The sequence below is a fragment of the Mesoplodon densirostris genome, chromosome 11 (genome assembly GCF_025265405.1).
Source record: "Mesoplodon densirostris isolate mMesDen1 chromosome 11, mMesDen1 primary haplotype, whole genome shotgun sequence".
NCBI lineage: Eukaryota > Metazoa > Chordata > Mammalia > Artiodactyla > Ziphiidae > Mesoplodon > Mesoplodon densirostris.
Window position 1 is genome coordinate 63,810,842 of NC_082671.1, and position 21,146 is coordinate 63,831,987.

Here is a 21,146-nt window from a genome sequence, read left to right on the forward strand (position 1 = left end):
ACCTGGAGGGGGAGTCATGTAGGTATCCCTAAAGAACGAGTGCGTCATAACAAATATATCGTAGAGTTAAAAAAATCTAAACATGTCAGTCCCCAACAGCGCTAGGCTGCTTCAACTCACACACAGAAGAACGCTCTCCACGTGGGCACTGCTACGGGCTGCACCGTGTCCCCCCAGATTCCACTGCGGGGGTGCTAACCCTTAGCACCTCAGAATGTGGTTGCCTTTGGAGATAATAAAGAGGGGATTCCACTAAAATGAGGTATTTAGAGGGGGCCCTAATCCAGTCTGGCTGGTGTCCTTATAAGGAGAGGAGATTTGGACACACAAAGAGAGACAGCGGGGTGCACACACAGAGGGGCGACCACGTGAAGACCCAGCGGGAAGGCTGCCACCTGCAAGCCAAGCAGAGAGGCCTCGGGAGAAACCAAAGCTGCCGACACTTTGATCTTGGACTTCCAGCCTCCAGGACTGTGAGAAATAAATGCCTGTTGTTTAGGGGCCCCAGTCAGTGGCCCATTGTTAGGGCAGCCGAGCACATGTGCACAGGTACAAAGTCAAAAAGGCGGTCCTTCCCGTGATGGCTGGTTTCATGCTCTTGCTCAAGCCTCTGAAACCACTTCCTGTGACCGTCAGCCTTGTGTCCGTTCTCCTAGCTCTACGTGGGCCCTGGTGACGGTGTCTCCCCCGATCTTGCCCTGGTCACCATCCCCCACCCCCAGGGGAACCAGTGGCACCGGGCCATCGCCTCATCCGGACCTCCCTGTGCTGTCCGCCTCTGTGCCAGGCCCCAGCCCCCCTGCCTGAACCCCCCTCCCATCCCTGCCTTCCCCGGGCCCCGCTCCAGGTCCACCCTCGAGCCCCGTCGGGTCCCTTCTCGCCAACAAGGCCGACAAGGTGCCATTTAGCTTCTGAAATGGTCACAGGGAAGCCCATGGCTCACATCACGGACAGGACCAGAGGAGGTGCGTGCCACTGACCACCGCCAGGGCTCAGCGTGAGGCGGCTGCCCTCTCACCGCGATCACAGAAGGCTGGGCTCTTTGGACGGAGTGCGAACACACTGCCAAAGCAAACGTGTGGCACGGACTTGCGTAAAAACATTGCACATTTCAGCCCAGCTGAAAGTAAACAGTAGCTTTAAGTGCAAAGATGAAGGGATGGTTCAGCTTCCTTTAGAAATGAAAAATGGGTCCACTTCACACATTTTTGTGAAACTCGCCTCTCATGCCTGGAATTCTGATAATAAGTAGTCATAGTGGACAATAACACACAACGAAAAAGAAAAGAGAATCATTAAACTTCCATAAGATTTAGAAGACTTTATCATCTATTAGTGTAAATCAGGCTGTGAATCTGTGCATTTTTTTCCATCATATTTTATTCTGCATCCCAACTGAATTTCTTCAAATGGCAAGTAAGATAAAGGTGTAAGCGTTACTTAGGATATTTTCCACCGTGAGCAAAAGGCTCCAAAGTGCGGTCATTAACTTACTACCTTCACCGCAAAGTTCAGCCTAACGAATATCTGATAGCCGGGCAGAGGCTGTGTTATCAATGGGGCCATGACCACCACCTCCTCTGCCCTGTCATAGTCTCAGCGCTGCAAGGAAAACACACATGGACAGCAGCCTCTTAGTCCTGCAAATATTCTATCTTCCAACCAGGAGTGTCCAGAACGGGAGGAACTGACCTTTGACTAAACGTTAGTCTCCCTGTCATGACATCCAGGGAGTTAGACTGTTTTGAGATCTTATCATTTTACTTATCAGCTGCTTTTAAAGGATACCTGAGATTTCTGTAGAGAAACACCGGAGTTCCTGCTAAGAAGAGCTAAACGAGGTCCCTGGGGAGTGAGGCAACACCGTGACCTCCAGCCAGAGGACTGGCCTTTGCACAGATCACTGGACACCCTGGCCCTGCCTGCTTCCAGCCACAGCAGATAAGGGAGAGTGCCCTTTGGACGTGTCCCCGGGTAGAGCTGAGGCTGCATGGCACGCGGCCCGCTCCGCCGGCCTGCGGCTTCCCGGCAGGCTCTGCCCCTGCTCTCCCCACGCCGCGGTCACCTCTGCTCGGGGGGCAGGAAGGTCACGGCAAGTACCTGCCTCTCAAATCCACAGAACACGGCCACTGCCTGGTCCGTCGTGACGGGCAACCAGTTACTGTGCCCTGTGCCCGATGTCCTAGGTCCTCTGGGGCTTTGGAGGGAGAAAGAGGCACAGCAAACGACCTCTTAGCAGCTCCCAGTGTGGCCGAGGAGGTAAGAAACCAGGAGAGGAGGCAAGCGGAACTCAAACAGGCCTTGGATCCCTTGCAGGGAGAAATGCGGGAGAGAGTAGGGGGTGCTGAGAAGAGGTAATAAAGCCAAGTTCCAGGAAAGATGTGGTGAATGCATAATCCCATCACCCCTTCCTGGATAATCAATCCTGAGACGTGTTGGTTTCTAAAGGCATTTTGTTTTCTTTCCCATCCAATTTAAATGTTAGAGCTGCATCCAGTAGAACAGAAACTCAGATGTAAACTGCTGAAATTCTACTTTTAGTAGAACACTTTTCAGTCAAAATGTTGCTTTGAGAATTACGAAGCAGGGTATAGGAAAACTATAGAACGCTGGGGAAAAAAGATACAGGCAAGAAAGAAAGGAAGAAGGAAGGAAGGGAGGGAGGGAAGGAGGGAGGAAGAGAGAGAGGGAGAGAAGGAGGGAGGGGGCACAGAATCCTACCATTGCTTTATGTCACCCAAACACAGGGCAGGTGAAAACACCAGAAGAATTTTAACACTAATTGTTAACCTTGACATCAAGGGATTTTCCTTATCACCAACTCTCAGATGACTCGACTGTTGGGAAGATCGGCTAAAATGAGTTGCTGGTGGCGTCATGAGCTCTGAGTCTGTGAAGACAAGGAGGGCCCAGCACACTCTGCTCAGGGTGCCCCCAGCGCCTTGGGCCCAATTCTGATGTAGCCCTAATTATAGGGACAGTGTTAGAAATGTTTTCATGTCTCCCGCTAGACCGGTACGTCGCCTGCGAGTAGGGACGGACTTTGCTAACCTCTGCGTCCGTACTTCCAGCACAATCCCTTCGATGCAGCAGGCGTTCCGTTTCCACCCCCACTGCTTAGTGAGGTTGGCACAGAACTCGAACTTAGTCCACACTCAGCAGGTGAAAGTCTGTGAGGCCCCACGCCGGCTTTGCAGCTGCCTCCACAGCCTGTGTCACCCAGACGGCAAAACGGCACGTGCAATCAGTATTCGAAAGACAACAGAACGTAAGGATGTCTGAAACAGAAGTCAGAATGGCACTACCTAGGGAAAGTGATCAGAAATTTACAGAGTGAATCATAACTATTGTAGAGACTTAAAAACTAAGCATGAGAGAGGAAACAAACAAACAAACAAACAAATCTAAGCATCACAGTGAACAACAAAGTCCAAGTCGGCAGGAAAGGGCAAGCTTCAAACAGAGATGTAGGGGGCAGAGGTGTTGCTTATCGACCCCTTTATCCTGAGAACAGGTACTGTGCCCACAGCCCGGGCAACCGACTGGCACACATTACAGACTGCTCAGGAAAGGCACGAACAGCTCACCAGCCGCCTGATTCTACCTTAGAAGCAACAGACAGAGAACCTGGGAAATGTTTGGTGATAAAATAAGTTCAGTGCTTTGAAGAAAGAGTAAAGAAGCGTCATCAGCTGAATGGAATAAAAGACTTGGCGGAAATCACTTGGTTGTGGGCTCCCAACGGTGTTAATGTATGTCACCCATTTTTGCCCCATACATTATTAACCGACCTTCTTGGACCTAGAACCCCTTTTGTAAACGTTCTCTGAAATTAAGTGTTAAATAAAAGTTAGCTATTGAAACGTGTTTACAGACTGTGAAAATAGATACTCAAAGAAAAAGAACAAGTGGAACTGGGCTGGAATTCTCACACTCAGAACTTATATTTGACTCAACAGAGTCCAAGTAAACAGTTACAAACATCAGTCTCTTACTTTGCTGCTTTTACCTTTCTGTACTCAACTCGAACTTACTGTGTTGTAAAGCCCTCCCAAATGATCACTTATTATGCCTCATTAATGCCAGCTTAGAGGAATCTATTGACATTTGCCTTTGCTAAATCAAATCCAATTAGACTTCATTGAACGGTTTAAAGGTAAAAGATGGAATTTTTGTCAAAGGAGTACCATTTATGTAGCAGACAAGCAGCTCTCAGACAACAAATTTTTCTGTTTTTCACCATTTCTATTTCACTCCCTTGTCAGGTTCTTTATACTTTCCTATATACTTTTTAGATATTATAGATACTATTTAGATGCCTTTTGGCTTAATTTGTTGGGCTAGGATTGAAAACAACATTTCAAAATAAACAAAAGAATGCTAAAAAGCCCTCTGTACCTTTCCCTCGCACCAGAAGTTCACTGAAATAGATTAATCATTAGCCCGTGCATAATGATAAACAACTAAGTATAGAAAATACCTAGGAAACACATGTAAAACGGAAGAAAAAAGGACCAGAGTATAATAATGGTAAGGAAACGAAGGACTATGTATTTTAATGAATTAAATCAAATGTATTATGAACAGTCTGCACATCAGAGAGATTTAACTAGAGCTTTCTAGATCTTTCCCAACAAGGCCTAAGGCGTGAAATCTTATAATCAAAAGAATTTGGCATGCAAAGATGGGGGATAAAGGGTGGCTGTGAGCCTCTACACCTGTATCTTTAAAGGTGCAAAAAGAATGTTCCCAACTGTTTTACACAAAGATCACATCTATGATAGTATAGAAGTGGCTCTAGCCACTTCAAACCCAACTCTTTCCCATTGTCCTGAAAAGGGAGTTACCATTCTTAAATATAATCTTACTTTTGTGGATGGTGATATCAAAATAATTACAGCAAAGCTACAATTTGCACACACTTTAATGTCAGCTGCAGTGGAATTTGAGTGAGCAGAGCAGCTTACTACAAGAATCAAAAGTCAATGCATAGGGACTTCCCTGGTGGCGCAGTGGTTAGGAATCCACCTGCCAATGCAGGGGACACAGGTTCGAGCCCCGGTCCGGGAGGATCCCACGTGCCGCGGAGCAACTAGGCCCGTGCACCACAACGACTGAGCCCGCATGCCAGAGCTGCTGAAGCCTGTGTGCCACAACTACTGAAGCCTACAGCCCATGCTCCATAACAAGAGAGGCCACCTCAGTGAGAAGACTGCACACCACAACCAAGAGTGGCCCCTGCTTGCCACAACTAGAGAAAGCCTGCACGCAATGGTGAAGACCCAACGCAGCCAAAAATTAAAAAACAAACAAACAAACAAAAAAAAGATTTAGGGAAAAAAAAAAAGTCAATGGATGCAGCCACTATGAAAAACAGTATGGAGGTTCCTCAAAAAAACTAAAAATAGAGTTGTCATATGATCCAGCAATCCCACTCCTGGGCATATAACCAGAAAAAAACTGTAATTCAAAAAGATACATGTACCCCTATGTTCATAGTAGCACTATTCACAACAGCCAAGACATGGAAGCAACCAAAATGTCCATCAACAGAGGAATGGATAAAGAAGATGTGGTACATATACACAATGGAATACTACTCAGCCATCAAAAAAGAATAATGCCATTTGCAGCAACATGGATGGACCTAGACATTATCATACTGAGTGAAGTCAGACCGAGAAAGACAAATACCATACGATATCATTTATGTGTGGAATCTAAAATATGACACAAATGAACTTATCTACAAAATAGAAACAGACTCACAGACATAGAGAACAGACTTGTGGTTGCCAAGGGGCAGGGGGTTGGGGAAGGGATGGAGTGGGAGGTTGGGATTAGCAGATGCAAACTACGCTATATAGAATGGATCAACAAGGTCCTAGTGTATAGCACAAGGGACTATATACAGTATCCTGTAATAAACCATAATGGAAAAGAATATGAAAAAGAATATATATGTATATAACTGAATCACTTTGCTGTCCAGCAGAAATGAACACAACATTGTAAATCAACTATACTTCAATTAAAATTTTTTTAATTGTCAGAAGTCCATGGAAATGAAATTCGCATTTTCCACCCAAAAGTTTTGACCCAGTGTAGACAGAACCAGTAGCAACGGGGATGATGCTGAGCTTTTAGCAGCCAGACAACAGAGAAGCAATGGAGGACCGAGGCCCTTGACAGTTCCAGACAAGGAGGTCCTGATGGGTCTTGGCAGAAATACATCACAGAGACGACAGGCAGACGTAAGGCTGAGCCTTGACTTTCAGAGTCAAGCTGGTGGTCACCATTGGGATGGGAGGCTGTGTTTTATGAACTTCGTGGACCATGTAAGTCCCCCTGAGCTGGTGACTGTGCTTCTCCCTGGAGACACCTTGGGGGGACACCCAGCCCAGGGCAGCGGGTGTGGGGGCCGGGAACAGGGCAGGGAGGAAGACAAGGAAGGTGCACAGAGCACCCCAGAGCCAGGCCCTCGGTAACAGTTACTGCATTGCTTTTTTTAATGGGTCCAGCACCGGGGCAGGGTAGGTAGCACTGGTCCCATTGACAGAGGAGAAAATGCAGAGACTCGGGGAGGAAAGTCACTTGTGCTGCCAGTAGGTGAAGAGAGAGAAAGAAATAAACAAGTGATCGTTGCAGAGGCAGTGTGACGAGTGCCATCACGGGACACCCTGAGGGTTGGAAGGCTCCACAAAGGAGGGGACACCCGAGCTGCATCCTAAGAGGTGATCAGAAAGGAATGCAGCAGCAAAAAATAAAAAACGGTAAGGGGCATTTCTAAGAAAAGTCCACATGAAGAGATGACCTAAAACATCACAGAGTAAGTAGCCGAGAAGGTCTGGATAATCCACTTTGAGGGGGCTGGGTCAGCTACGCATCGCCGCACAGCAAACAACCCCAAAGCTCAGTGGCTTGAACTACGCCACTTTATTTGCTCACAATTCAGTGGCTCAGCAACTTGGGCTGGACTGGGCTGGCCGGGTCTTCTGTGGTCAGGTGGCAGCCGTGGCTGGAGGGTTGGTGGGGGTGGGTGACTGTGGCCGGGCCCTTCTCACCACGTGGCCTTCCATCCTACGGAGGCCAGCACAGGCTTCTGCAGGTGCCTTCCTGTTCCAACAGTGAATGCGGAAACGTTGAGACCTCACTCGTAAATGCTTCATCACTTCTGCCACATTCTGCAGGTCAAAGCGAGTTACGAGGCGAGCCCAGATCCAAGGGGTGGGGAAATGAACCCCACCTCTGAGCCGGGGGAGCCTCAGAGAAACTGGGACCAGTTTTGATGCAGCACAGGGTCGGGGCAGGGAGAGGAGCCTGCAGAGGTGGGAGAGGCCGGCCGTGCAATCAAGGTGCATCAGCGCTCTCAGGCGCAGGAGTGTGGACTCTGCCCCACAAGCAGTTAAGGAGTCACTGGTAAGAGCTGCATCAGGATTGTTCTGGCAGCAGGGTGGAATCCAGATTTAAAGCAGATAAGGCGAGAAGCAGCAAGACTCCTTAGGAGGCTGTGGTAACCGTCCCCTAAGAGGCGACGATGCCCCCGGGAGCTGATGTGGGGAGGCGGGGAGGACGGGAAGAGGACGAAGAGCTAACACGGACAGCTGGCAGGGCACGGAGCAGGGAATTGGGGCAGAGCCTAGGATAAACCTCCTCTCTGGCTTAGGTAACTGGGCGGATGGGGTGACATCCACGAAATCCGGAACGTAAAGAGAAGAGGGCGTTCCCAGGGTGGAGAGAGTCACGGAAGGGAGAAAGGTGACGAATTCAGTTGCGAACTGCACGTTATGGTGTCTGTGGGACGCACAGGCTTGGCCTCTGCAAACGTCATCTCCTCTTCTGGGAAGTTCTGCTAATGTTACCAGTGTTCTCCTCATAGGGCTCTTATCAATAGCAGCATCTAGGCAGGCCGGGTGGATGAAGTCCCAACCTCGGGGGCGAGGGCAGTGCTCCTGGTGACCTTGGACACTTCAACTGTGAATCAGGTTAATAACATCCACGTGCTCGCTGCGTGTGTTCCTTGCGTTTGTAGAGCTCCGGGCTCGGTGGCTCTCCTTCCTCCTTCCTTACTGGGGAACTCTGTTCCCCCGGCCTCACCCATGCCTTTATCCTTTAATCACGCCCTTCCTCCTGCCTGGCTGGTCTTCCCCAAACTATAATATCCCCAAAGGCAAGAGCAAGCCTTATGCACGTGTCTTGCACAAAATACCCCTTGGATGCGCTGAGCTGAGCCACAAAGGAAACGTTTGTTTTCTAGGGCACCACTCTTCCATATATTGCATTGCTTAGCCTTCAAATTTCAGAGAGTATTACATTGAAGACTCTTTGACTCTGTTTCTTATCATTTTTCCCAAGCCAGGGTCAACAGCTTCGGGAGAGGTAAGTCAAAAGAGTACAGTTAACCACGGGGGTAGAGTTGCAAACTGCAGAAGACAAGATACAACCAAGTGCACTGTTGTTTTGCACCTTCGATAAATTTTTCACTCTGTTAAGCAGGTCATCAAATCCAGATTTTTTTAAAACTGGACTTTATTTTTAAGAACAGCTTTAAGGGACTTCTCTGGCGGTGCCGAGGTTAAGACTCCACGCTCCCAATGCAGGGGACCCGGGTTCAACCCCTAGTTGGGGCAGTAGATCCCGCATGCCTGCCGCCACTAAGAAGCTCGTGTGCCACAACCAAGACCTTGTGCAGCCAAACATAAATAAATAAATATTGGAAAAAAAAAAAAAAAAGAACAGTTTTAGGTTCCCAGCAAATCCGAGTGGAAGGTACATGAGAGTTCCCATGTACCCCTTCCCCCCACATAAGCAGAGCCTCCCCGACTGTCAACATCCCACACCAGAGTGGGACATTTGTTACAATCAATGAATCTGTACTGACACAACATTTTCACCCAAAATCCACAGTTGACATTAGGGTTCACGCCTGGTGTTGTGAATTCTATGGTTTTTGACAAATGTATACAGACATGTTTCCACCATTACAGTATCATACAGAGTAGTTTCTGCTCTAAAAATCTGCTCTGCCTATTCACGTCTCCTTCCCACTTAATCCCTGGCAAGCCCTGATCTTTTTACTGTCTCCATAATTCAGTCTTTTCTAAAATGTCATATATTTGCAATCATACAATATGTACCCTTTTCAGGTTGGCTTCTTTCACTTAGTCATATGCACTTAGGTGTGTTTTTTTTGAATTTTCTTTTTTTTTATATACAGCAGGTTCTTATTAGTTATCTATTTTATACATATTAGTGTATATACGTCAATCCCAATCCCCCAATTCATCACAGCACCACCACCACCCCTGCCGCTTTCCCCCTTGGTGTCCATACGTTTGTTCTCTATATATGTGTCTCTATTTCTGCCCTGCAAACTGGTTCATCTGTACCATTTTTCTAGGTTCCACATATACGCGTTAACATACGATATCTGTTTTTCTCTGTCTGACTTACTTCACTCTGTATGACAGTCTCTAGATCCATCCACGTCTCTACAAATGACCCAATTTCGTTCCTTTTATGGCTGAGTAATATTCCATTGTATATATGTGCCACATTGTCTTTATCCATTCATCTGTCGATGGACACAGGTTGCTTCCACATCCTGGCTATTGTAAATAGTGCTGCAATGAACATTGGGGTGCATGTGTCTTTCTGAATTATGGTTTTCTCTGGGTATATACCCAGTAGTGGGATTGCTGGATCATATGGTAATTATTTTTTTAGTTTTTTAAGGAACCTCCATACTGTTCTCCATAGTGGCTGTATCAATTTACATTCCCACCAACAGTGCAAGAGGGTTCCCTTTTCTCCACACCCTCTCCAGCATTTGCTATTTGTAGATTTTCTGATGATGCCCATTCTAACTGAAGTGAGGTGATACCTCATTGTAGTTCTGATTTGAATTTCTCTAATAATTAGTGATGTTGAGCAGCTTTTCATGTGCTTCTTGGCCATCTGTATGTCTTCTTTGGAGAAATGTCTATTTAGGTCTTCTGCCCATTTTTGGATTGGGTTGTTCATTTTTTAAATTTTGAGCTGCACGAGCTGTTTATATATATAATTTTGGAGACTAGTCCTTTGTCTGTTGATTCATTTGCAAATATTTTCTCCCATTCTTAGAGTTGTCTTTTCATCTTGTTTATAGTTTCCTTTGCTGTGCAAAAGCTTTTAAGTTTCATTAGGTCCCATTTGTTTATTTTTGTTTTTATTTCCATTACTCTAGGAGGTGGGTCAAAAAAGATCTTGCTGTGATTTATGTCAAAGAGTGTTCTTCCTATGTTTTCCTCTAAGAGTTTTATAGTGTCCGGTCTTACATTTAGGTCTTTAATCCATTTTGAGTTTATTTTTGTGTATGGTGTTAGGGAGTGTTCTAATTTCATTCTTTTACATGTAGCTGTCCAGTTTTCCCAGCACCACTTATTGAAGAGACTGTCTTTTCTCCATTGTATATCCTTGCCTCCTTTGTCATAGATTAGTTGACCATAGGTGCATGGGTTTATCTCTGGGCTTTCTATCCTGTTCTATTGATCTGTATTTGTTTTTGTGCCAGTACTGTACTGTCTTGATTACTGTAGCTTTGTAGTATAGTCTGAAGTCAGGGAGTCTGATTCTTCCAACTCCGGTTTTTTCCCTCAAGATTGCTTTGGTTATTAGGGGTCTTTTGTGTCTCCATACAAATGTTCTAGTTCTGTAAAAAATGCCACTGGTAATTTGATAGGGATTGCACTGAATCTGTAGATTGCTTTGGGTAGTATAGTCATTTTCACAATATTGATTCTTCCAATCCAAGAACATGGTATATCTCTCCATCTGTTTGTGTCATCTTTGATTTCTTTCATCAGTGTCTTATAGCTTTCTGAGTACAGGTCTTTCACCTCCTTAGGTACGTTAATTCCTAGGTATTTTATTACTTTTGTTGCAATGGTGAATGGGACTGTTTCCTTAATTTCTCTGATTTTTCATCATTAGTGTATAGGAATGCAAGAGATTTCTGTGTAATAATTTTGTTTCCTGCTGCCTTACCAAATTCATTGATTAGCTCTAGTACTTTTCTGGTAGCATCTTTAGGATTATCTATGTATAGTATCATGTTATCTGCAAACAGTGACAGTTTTACTTCTTCTTTTCCAATTTGTATTCCTTTTATTTCTTTTTCTTCTCTGATTGCCATCGCTAGGACTTCCAAAACTATGTTGAATAATAGTGGCGGGAGTGGACATCCTTGTCTTGTTCCTGATCTTAGAGGAAATGCTTTCAGTTTTTCACCATTGAGAATGACATTTGCTGTGGGTTTGTTGTATATGGCCTTTATTATGTTGAGGTAGGCTCCCTCTATGCCCACTTTCTGGACGGTTTTTATCATAAATCGGTGCTGAATTTTGTCAAAAGCTTTTTCTGCAATTATTGAGATGATCATATTCTTCAGTTTGTTAATATGATGTATCACATTGGTTGATTTGCATATATTGAAGAATCCTTGCATCCCTGGGATAAATCTCACTTGATCATGGTATATGACCCTTTTTTTTTTCTTTTTGCGGTACATGGGCCTGTCACTGTTGTGGCCTCTCCTGTTGTGGAGCACAGGCTACAGACATGCAGGCTCAGCGGCCATGGCTCATGGGCCCAGCCGCTCCACAGCACGTGGGATCCTCCCAGACCGGGGCATGAACCCGTGTCCCCTGCATCGGCAGGCGGACTCCCAACCACTGCACCACCAGGGAAGCCCTATGATCCTTTTAATGTGTTGCTGGATTCTGTCTGCTAGCATTTTGTTGAGGATTTTTGCATCTATACTCATCAGTGATATTGGTCTGTAATTTTCTTTTTTTGTAGTATCTTTGTCTGGTTTTGGTATCAGGGTGATGGTGGCCTTGTAGAATGAATTTGGGAGTGTTCCAATTTTTTGGAAGAGTTTGAGAAGGTTGGGTGTTAGCTCATCTCTAAGTGTTTGCTAAAATTCACCTGTAAAGCCATCTGGTCCTGGACTTTTGTTGGAAGATTTTTTTTTAATTTATTTATTTTGGCTGCGTTGGGTCTTCATTGCTACGTGCAGGCTTTCTCTATTTGTGGTGAGTGGGGGCTACTCTTCGTTGCGGTGCGTGGGCTTCTCATTGCAGTGGCTTTTCATGTTGTGGAGCACGGGCTCAAGGCACATGGGCTTCAGTAGCTGTGGCATGTGGGCTCAGTAGTTGTGGCACACGGGCTTAGTTGCTCCACAGCATGTGCGATCTTCCCGGACCAGGGATCGAACCCGTGTCCCCTGCATTGGCAGGTGGATTTTTAACCACTGTGCCACCAGGGAAGCCCTGTCGGAAGATTTTTAATCACAGTTTCAATTTCATTACTTGTGATTGGCCTGTTCAAATTTTCTATTTCTTCCTGGTTCAGTCTTGGAAGGTTATACCTTTCTAAGAATTTGTCCGTTTCTTCCAGGTTGTCTATTTTATTGGCATAGAGTTGCTTGTAGCAGTCTCTTAGGATGCTTTGTATTTCTGCGGTGTCCGTTGTAACTTCTCCTTTTTCATTTCTAATTTTATTGATTTGAGTCCTCTCCCTCTTTTTCTTGATGAGTCTGGCTAAAGGTTTATCAATTTTGTTTATCTTCTCAAAGAACCAGCTTTTAGTTTTATTGATCTTTGCTATTGTTTTGTTTCTATTTCATTTATTTCCACTCTGATCTTTGTGATTTCCTTCCTTCTACTAACTTGGGGTTTTGTCTGTTCTTCTTTCTCTAGTTCCTTTAGGTGTAAGGTTAGATTGTTCATTTGAGATGTTTCTTGTGTCTTGAGGTCGGCTTGTATAGCTATAAACTTCCCTCTTAGAACTGCTTTTGCTGCCTCCCATAGGTTTTGGATCATCGTGTTTTCATTGTCCTTTGTCTCTAGGTATTTTTTGATTTCCTCTTTGATTTCTTCAGTGATCTCTTGGTTATTTAGTAACTTATTGTTTAGCCTCCATGTGTTTGTGTTTTTTATGGTTTTTTTCCCCTGTAATTTATTTCTAATCTCATAGCATTGTGGTCGGAAAAGATGCTTGATATGATTTCAATTTTTTAAAAATTTACTGAGGCTTGACTTGTGATCCAAGATGTGATCTATCCTGCAGAATGTTCCGTGTGCACTTGAGAAGAAAGTGTAATCTGCTGTCTTCAGAGGGAATATTCTATAAATATCAATTAAATCTATCTGGTCTATTGTGTCATTTAAAGCTTGTGTTTCCTTAGTAATTTCCTGTCTGGATGATCTATCCATTGGTGTAAGTGAGGTGTTAAAGTCCCCCACTATTATTGTGTTACTGTCAATTTCCTCTTTTATAGCTGTTAGCATCTGCCTTATGTATTGAGGTGCTCCTATGTTGGGTGCACATATTTTTGTAATTGTTATATCTTCTTCTTGGATTGATCCCTTGATCATTATGTAGTGTCCTTTCTTGTCTCTTGCAACATTCTTTATCTTAAAGTCTATTATATCTGATATGAGAATTGCTGCTCCAGCTTTCTTTTGATTCCCATTTGCATGGAATCTCTTCTTCCATCCCCTTTCAGTCTGTATGTGTCCCTAGGTCTGAAGTGGGTCTCTTGTAGACAGCATATATATGAGTCTTGTTTTTGTATCCATTCAGTGAGCCTGTGTCTTCTGGTTGGAGCATTTAATCCACTCACATTTAAGGTAATTATTGATATATATGTTCCTGTGACCATTTTTTAAATTGTTTTGGGTTTGTTCTTGTAGGTCCTTTTCTTCTCTTGTGTTTCCCACTTAGAGAAGTTCCTTTAGCATTTGTGGTAGAGCTGGTTTGGTGGTGCTGAATTCTCTTAGCTTTTGCTTGTCTGTAAAGCTTTTGATTTCTCTGTCAAATCTGAATGAGATCCTTGCTGGGTAGGATAATCTTGGCTTTAGGTTCTTCCCTTTCATCACTTTAAATATATCGTGCCACTCCCTTCTGGCTGGTAGAGTTTCTGCCAAGAAATCAGCCGTTAACCTTATGGGAGTTCCCTTGTATGTTATTTGTCATTTTTCCCTTGTTGCTTTTAAAATTTTTTCTTTGTCCTTAATTTTTGTCAGTTTGATTACTATGTATCTCGGCATGTTTCTCCTTGGGTTTGTCCAACCTGGGACTCTCTGTGCTTCCTGGACTTGGATGGCTATTTCCTTTCCCATATTAGGGAAGTTTTCGGCTATAATCTCTTCAAATATTTTCTCAGGTCCTTTCTCTCTCTCTTCTCCTTCTGGGACCCCTATAATGTGAATGTTGGTGTGTTTAATGTTTCCCCAGAGGTCTCTTAGGCTGTCTTCCTTTCTTTTCATTCTTTTTTCTTTATTCTGTTCTGCAGCAGGGAATTCCACCATTTTGTCTTCCAGGTCACTTATCCATTCTTCTGCCTCAGTTATTCTGCCATTGATTCCTTCTAGTGTATTTTTCATTTCAGTTATTGTATTATTCATCTCTGTTTGTTTGTTCTTTAATTCTTCTAGGTGTTTGTTCTTTTTTTTTTTTTTTTTTTTTTTTTTTTTTTTTTTTGCAGTATGCAGGCCTCTCACTGTTGTGGCCTCTCCCGTTGCAGAGCACAGGCTCCAGATGCGCAGGCTCAGCAGCCATGGCTCACAGGCCCAGCCGCTCCGCGGCATGTGCGATCCTCCCAGACCGGGGCACAAACCTGTGTCCCCTGCATCGGCAGGCAGACTCTCAACCACTACGCCACCAGGGAAGCCCTAGGTGTTTGTTCTTTAATTCTAGGTCTTTGTTAAACATTTCTTGCATCTCCTTGATCTTTGCCTCCATTCTTTTTCCAAGGTCCTGGATCATCTTCACTATCATTATTCTGAATTCTTTTTCTGGAAGGATGCCTATCTCCACTTCATTTAGTGTTTTTTTCTGGGGTTTTATCTTGTTCCTTCATCTGGTACATAGTCCTCTGCCTTTTCATTTTGTCTGCCTTGTCATTTTGTGAATGTGGTTTTCATTCCACAGGCTGCAGGATTATAGTTCTTCTTGCTTCTGCTGTCTGCCCTCTGGCAGGTGAGAGGCTTATGCATGCTTCCTGATGGGAGGGACTGGTGGTGGGTAGAGCTGGGTGTTGATTTGGTGGGCAGAGCTCAGTAAAACTTTAATCTGCTTGTCTCCTGATGGGTGGGGCTGAGCTCCCTTCATGTTGGTTGTTTGGCCTGAGGTGACCCAGCACTGGAGGTTACTGGCTCTTTGGTGGGGCTAATGGCGGACTCTGGGAGGGCTCATGCCAAGGAGTACTTCCCAGAACTTCTGCTGCCAGTGTCCTTGTCCCTGTGGTGAGCCACAGCCACCCCCCACCTCTTCAGGAGACCCTCCAACACTAGCAGGTAGGTCTGGTTCAGTCTCCTATGGGGCCATTGCTACTTCCCCCTACGTCCTGATGGGCACACTACTTTGTGTGTGCCCTCCAAGAGTGGAGTCTCTGTTTCCCCCAGTCCTGTCAAAGCCCTGCAATCAAATCCCTCTAGCCTTCAAAGTCTGATTCTCTGGGAATTCCTCCTCCCCTTGATGGACCCCCAGATTGGGAAGTCTGACGTGGGGCTCAGAACCTTCACTCCAGTGGGTGGACTTCTGTGGTGTAAGTGTTCTCCAGTTTGTGAGTCACACACCTAGTGGTTATGGGATTTTACTGTGATTGCGCCCCTCTACCGTCTCACTGTGGCTTCTCCTTTGCCTTTGGATGTGGTGTATCTTTTTTGGTGAGTTCCAGTGTCTTCCTGTCGATGATTGTTCAGCAGTTAGTTGTCCCATGAATGTATTTCTACTGCTAGTCCTGCAGTGCCTAGAGGCCCAAAGGTGCAGTACTGGTTTTAAGGGAAAGACAGAAGTCTCTTTCCCTTTATCTTTAACTTCTCGGGGCCAACTTGATGGAGATCTAAATTTGATCTAAACCAAGAGTAACCAAGTAGAAAGATAATTACTTTTGGTGTAGTTCTAATATATGCTGGAGGTTAGTTTTGGTTTTATGATTTCAGGAAGTTGACAAAAGAGACGTGTCCATTTTTCTTTCTTTTTTTTAACCATTTTTTAAACACTGAAGTATAGTTAACTTACAATGCTGTATTGTTGTTGTTAGTACAACACACACACATACATATATACTCTTTTTCATATTCTTTTCCAGTATACGTTTTTACAAGATACTGAATACAGGTCCCTGTGCTACACAGTAGGTCCTTGTTTATCTATTTTGTATACAGTAGTGTGTATCTGTTTAATCCCAAACTCCTAATTTATCCCTCCCCCCGGCCATCCCCTTTGGTAACCATAAGTTTGTTTTTTATGTCTGTGAGTCTGTTTCTGTTTTGTATCATTTTTTTAGATCCTGCATATAAGCAATATCATATGGTATTTGTCTTTCTCTGTCTGACTTACTTCACTTAATATGATCATCTCCAGATCCAACCATGTTGCTGCAAATGGCAGCGATGTGTCCATTTTTAGATCTTTCTCCTTTAACTTTCCCCTTACGTTTTGGATATGGTCAATGGTATTGTATTTTGCCAGAGCAGATAAGTTCTGAATGTCCCCACTTCTTCAAGTCTTACGAGAGGCAGCGGTGGAATAGCAGAACAGGGTTGACCACAGAATTCTAAAACAAGGGAACTCAAAGTAAAACCTTTCTCACTCTACTCATAATGTAATGAGAAATGGTAAATACCAGAAGTTTCTAAGAGAGAAAAGCCCCTCCAGCAACACTCTGAATATCCAGTGCTCACTCGGCCCACAGAACCATCTGGGAATTTAGCATCAGCCTTTTCATAAACGCACTCAGAGTAACATAAACTTTACCAACATGGTTCAACTTTCTACAAGGTGAAAACCATTTTTTGGACATTTTCATAAATAACACTAAGGTTCAAAATGAATCGGTGTGTCAGTCCTTCAGAGTTTTCTGTCTCTGCTTCTCCTACTTGACTGAACAATGGATGCTTGCTCATTCTCAGTCTGTGTTTTGCTCTACAGCAAATGAGACAAAAGGAAGAAAAAAGCCCAAATCTGGGATATTAATATAATGTTTTCACTGGTTTCATCCTCTTCCACAAGGATAAGGAGATTGGGAAAAAGAAACACACTTCCCTTCAGCAGTTCTACTTAGGCAATGGACATATATTATAATTTTATTTCTATTGTCACTGAGCAATGGTTTCTCTTCAGCTTTATTGGTCTGTGAATGGCCTGTGATAGGCATTTTGAGGAGACAGCTGACTAGGACATAGTTCTTATCCTTAAGGAGCTCCAAGTAATCAGGAGATGGTGGAAGATAAAACATGTTCACCGATAATCACCCCAGAAGACAGAATACTAGGTGGCACCGAGTATTGTAGAGGGAGAGATTTCAGAGAGAAACCCAATCACCGCACTCAAAAATTAAACAGGAGCTCAGCTTTGCAGAATTTTTTTAATTTTTATTTTGTGTGTGTGTGTTTGTTTGTTTGTTTTGGACGTGCTATGTGGCATGCGGGATCTTAGTTCCCTGACTGGGGATTGAACCCGGGCCCCCAGCAGTGGAAGCATGGAGTCCTAACCACTGGACCTCCAGGGAATTCCCAGAACTTCTCTTTTTAAATTAAAACTTTAATCTTACCCCAATGATTAGGAAGCGTGGGTTCTGGAGTCATCAAAGCTGCCACCGCTGAGTGTAAGTTGTGTAACATTTGAGCTAATCTACAAAGTCCCTAAGCCTCCATTTCCCATCTATCAAGAGAGATGCTGAACTTGAGACGAAGTGGTGAGTCATATGCACGTCATTTCATTCTTTTCTGCATCCCCTCTGAAACCACAGGGAAAAGACTGAAAACAAAACCAAAAGGGATCAATCCAGGAAGAAGAGAAGAGCAGGAGGAGACAGCAGCAGGAGCAGCTGGAGGCTGGAAAGGAGCTGGATGTGGAGGATGGAGGAGAGACCGCGAAACCAGCACCTGGAAAAGCAGGAACCCCAGGTTCCTCCTGCAGAACCCCGGGCACTCAGTAACTGGAGGTACCAGGCATGGGTACAACTGGGGCGAAAGTAGAAGGATGGGCAGAAGCTCTGAGCAGTGGTCCTAAATCCTCTCCCCCATCTGTCTCCATGGCAACTCGCCATGCCTGCAGGGATGTGAACCAGGGCATAAGCAGGCACAGGGCATTGCTGACACCCCGGCCTGCTTCTCCTCTTCCTTCTGGAACCCCAGGGACTCTAGGTCTACTTCCCTCCCTCCCCCTCAACCCCAAATAGGGGATTGAAATATCTTCTATGGGAATATCTTCCATTTAAGAGAGACTTAAAGACACCAACAGTCAGCCCATCAGGAGCCCATTCCTCCCCGTCCCAGCCTGATCTCCACAAGGATGTCTAAAGTGAACATCCCCACCTTCTGCCTACAGCCTCAATCAGCTTTTTAGTTCCTCACTTTTAAAGAAAATTAGACAACCCTCCCCCACAAATACCAGACTTCTGAGGGAGGCCCCTCCCGTGAAATAAAGAGAGCCAACCAACCAACAAACACAGAAAAAACAGCTCAGAGGAAACAGTATACAGGAGGAAGAAACCTACATAACCAGGGGAAACATTATTAATATCCTCAGAAAGATGAGATATTGCATTCATGAAAAGCAGAGCATGGCATAAAAAGGAGCATTCAGAGAACAAAAACCTCTCTTGGGAATTAAAAACATGATCCCAAACTTAACAAAAGGGTTGGAGGATAAAGGCCATAATCTCCCAAAAAGTAAAGAGAAAAGACAGAGATGGAAATGGGGGAAGACAGATGAGAAAGTGAGAGCACCAGTCCAGGAGGTGAGACTCATCCAAATGACGATGTCCCAGAGGGACGGAGGTGAGGAGACCAGGCAGAGGCAATTATCCACAAATGAATTCCAGAACAGTTCTCAGAAATGAAGGCTGTGAATTTCCAGGCTCCCAACAGAATGTGTGAATGCAGACCCACATCAAGGCAGGCCACTGGGAAATTCCAGAACACACTGGGATAAAGAGGACAGCCCACCAGACCCTACTAGCTCTCAGAGGGGGGACACATGCCCCATGCAAAACATCAAATATCAGAATGCTTTTGGATTTCTCACCTTTACAAAGCTTCAACACCTTTACAACGGGGAAGGAAAGTGACTCCCACTCGTAACTCAATATCCCGGTAGACCACCCATCAGATGGGAAGGTAGAAAAGCTCCTGTTTATTCTTTTAGTGTGGTAACTGTGTCTCATTCTGAGACTCGGGATTCTCTCCCTCCCGTAATACTTGGTACTTATCTTGTCTTGGGGGTAATGATGGACGAACTTTTTTTAAAAAATAAATTTATTTATTTATTTTTGGCTGCGTTGGGTGTTTGTTGCTGCACGCAGGCTTTCTCTAGCTGCGGCGAGCGGGGGCTACTCTTCGTTGTGGTGCGCGGGCTTCTCATTGCGGTGGCTTCTCTTGTTGAGGAGCATGGATGCTAGGCAGGTGGGCTTCAGTAGCTGTGGCACACAGGCTCTAGAGCACAGGTTCAGTAGCTGTGGCTCATGGGCTTAGGTGCCTCGCGGCATGTGGGATCCTCCCAGACTAGGGACTGAACCTGTGTCCCCTGCGTTGGCAGGCAGATTCTTTTTTTTTTTTTTTTTTTAATTTAAGAGAAGCTTTTTATTGACTAAAAGGTACTGATTTGGATTTAATATAACAATACACTTCTGGAAATGTCTTTCATGAGGGTTATACAAACATTCACTGGTAAAGTTAGATGTACCCCCCCTTTTTTTTTTTGCGGTACGGGGTTCTCTTACTGTTGTGGCCTCTCCCGTTGCGGAGCACAGGGTCTGGACTCGCAGGCTCAGCGGCCATGGCTCACGGGCCCAGCCGCTCCGCGGCATGTGGGTTCTTCCCAGACTGGGGCACGAACCCGTGTCCCCTGCATCGGCAGGCGGACTCTCAACCACTGCGCCACCAGGGAAGCCCCCCCATTTTTTTTTAACATCTTTATTGTAGCATAATTGCTTTACAGTGTTATTTTAGTTTCTGCTGTATAACAAAGTGAATCAGCCATATGCATACATATATCCCCATATCCCCTCCCTCTTACATGTCCCTCCCACCCTCTTATCCCACCCCTGTGGGTGGTCACAGAGCACTGGGCTGATCTCCCTGTGCTATGCGGCTGCTTCCCCCTAGCTATCTACTTTACATTTGGTGGTGTATATATGTCAATGCTACTCTCTCACTTCGTCCCAGCCTGCCCTTCCCCCTCTGTGTCCTCAAGTCCATTCTCTACGTCTGCGTCTTTATTCCTGTCCTGCCCTTATGTTCATCAGAACCATGTTTTTTTTAGATTCCATATATATGTGTTAGCATACAGTATTTGATTCTAATGGGTCTGTAGTAGTACCATATCACCTCTGTGAAAGCTGCAGAATGCTGGTATGGGGATTGTAGGTTTAATTGGCATTGCCCTGATGACTAATGATGTCGAACAATTTCCTCATGCTTATTGGCTATCCACATATCTTCTTTGCTGAAGTGTCAGGTCAAATCTCTTGCCCATTTAAAAACTAGGTTATTTTCTGATTGGTGAATTTCCGAAGTTTTTTTTTTTTTCTGTATTCTGGTTACAAGCCCTTTAACAGGTTTATGCTTTACAAAGATTTCTTTGCAGTCTGTAATCTGTGTTTTCATTTTCCCAAAACTGTCTTTTGAAGAGCAAAAGTTTTCATTTTGATGAAGTCCAATTCATCAATTTATTTCTTTTGTGGATTGTCTTATTGGTGTCATATCTATGAAACCTTTGCCTAACCCAAGGTCGTAAAGATTTTTTTCCCTGTGTTTTCTTCTAGAAGTTTTATAGTTTTAGATTTTACATTTAGATCTATGATCTATTTTGAGTTAATTTTTGTATATGGTATGAGGAATGGATCAAAGTTCATTTGGGGCGTATGGATAACCAATTGTGCTAGCACCATTTGTTGAGAAGATTGTTCTTGCTCCACTGAACTGCCTCTGTACCTTTGTGAAAAACAGTGATTTCTGTTAGTAGCAAGTATGAAATTTTATCAAATGCTTCTTCTATATCTATTGAAATGATTATATAGTATTTATTTTTCTTTCTGTTAATTTGGTGAATTACACTAATTTTTGACTTTTAAACTATCCTTATATTCTTGG

At 44.4% G+C, this 21,146-nt stretch overlaps 1 protein-coding gene across 3 annotated transcripts in view; it reads right to left on the minus strand.

Annotated features, from left to right (window-relative positions):
- PPARA (peroxisome proliferator activated receptor alpha) overlaps positions 1-21,146 on the minus strand; it is a 71,110-nt gene that overhangs the window by 19,621 nt on the left and 30,343 nt on the right. The window lies entirely within an intron of this gene.